This window comes from Nanorana parkeri, unplaced genomic scaffold (genome assembly GCF_000935625.1).
Source record: "Nanorana parkeri isolate BGI_ZX_2015 unplaced genomic scaffold, ASM93562v1 scaffold3085, whole genome shotgun sequence".
Lineage (NCBI taxonomy): Eukaryota > Metazoa > Chordata > Amphibia > Anura > Dicroglossidae > Nanorana > Nanorana parkeri.
The window spans coordinates 1,970-2,350 of NW_017309353.1; the positions used below are offsets into that span (position 1 = coordinate 1,970).

General features: G+C 46.5%; 1 protein-coding gene across 1 annotated transcript in view; it reads right to left on the reverse strand.

Moving 5' to 3' along the window:
- LOC108802751 (rab11 family-interacting protein 4-like) overlaps positions 1–381 on the reverse strand; it is a gene marked incomplete at its 3' end in the record, with an annotated part of 17,184 nt that overhangs the window by 278 nt on the left and 16,525 nt on the right. The window lies entirely within an intron of this gene.

The following is a 381-nucleotide window of genomic DNA, read 5'->3' on the forward strand; positions in this document are numbered from 1 at the left end:
ATGGAGCTGTGATTGGACAAGATGGAGAATATTCATCACATCCTACATAACGTCCTCTGGAAGTTAGTGGCATCCTACAACCAGGCTCTGTCTGTGTGACGGGTGATCTTCCAATCCTTGGCTGATGGCCATCTCCCTGGTAATCTGAAGAAGGAGGCGTGACCTCAGAAACGCGTAAACCATCTATTACCAGGGAGAACCCCGCGCTCTGATCTTTTACACGCCTGTTTTCACTCGACTTTTGTGAGTACCTTTACTCTCTATAGGGGTACTCTCTATAGGAGATGGATGTGTACTCTCTATAGGAGATGGATGTGTACTCTCTATAGGAGACGGATGTGTACTCTCTATAGGAGATGGATGTGTACTCTCTATAGGAGA